Below are 804 nucleotides of genomic sequence, written 5' to 3'. Positions count from 1 at the left end.
TGAAAAATGAGTATAGCCAACTTTGCTTCATCTCTCTTCTAGGGGAGATGGGGCCTCCCAGGGTTAGAATGAGAGAGAGACTTTAGACACCAGCCAGCAATGCCCTCACCTGACACAGATAGAGAGCTGAGGTCCAGAGACAGAAGGGACATGGGCAAGGTCACACAGCAGACCAGAGGCAAAACTGTGCTCCCAACCAGGTTTCTGGCCTCTTGGGCAGCGCTGGTTCCCCTGCCTCAGTCTACAATGTAGGTCCTCACAAAAGGAAGAGTTTTCTAGAGGCTCTAGGCAGCTCTAGATCTTCTAGCAGGGAGACCAGCACGTGAATTAACAGGCTGCAGGAGGTCAATCCTATTGTACAAATTGCAGAAAGGAAACAGAATCCCAGGACCTGTTCCCACACTAGCCAGAGAACCACTTTGTTAGCTGGAAGTCTTTCCTGGTGTCTGGTGTCACCCTCACCCTTATCCATTTAAACCCACTGGTGGTAGTTCTGTCTTTAGTGTCTAAGCTCAGCCTTAGTCAACAAGTGATGTTTGCCTGTCTGAGCATAAACTCTGTGCTTAGCAGAGAAAGACAGCTTTCTTCCAAGATGCAGGGAAAATTCATTTGGGTTCGATTTTCAGGGGGTAGAAGGTGGTTTTCAGAAAGAAGAGAGAGGAGATATGATGACTGCCATTTTATTTATTTTAATCACTAGAAAGCTCTGATCTACTGGGTGCTGAGCACATCACATAATACTTTCATAATTGTCAATGGCTTTTCCTCAATCATAGTCTTTAGTCAGTGGACACCAGGAGCTCT

The sequence above is a fragment of the Lynx canadensis genome, chromosome B1, assembly GCF_007474595.2.
Source record: "Lynx canadensis isolate LIC74 chromosome B1, mLynCan4.pri.v2, whole genome shotgun sequence".
Classification (NCBI taxonomy): Eukaryota; Metazoa; Chordata; class Mammalia; order Carnivora; family Felidae; genus Lynx; species Lynx canadensis.
This window is presented reverse-complemented; position numbering follows the sequence as displayed.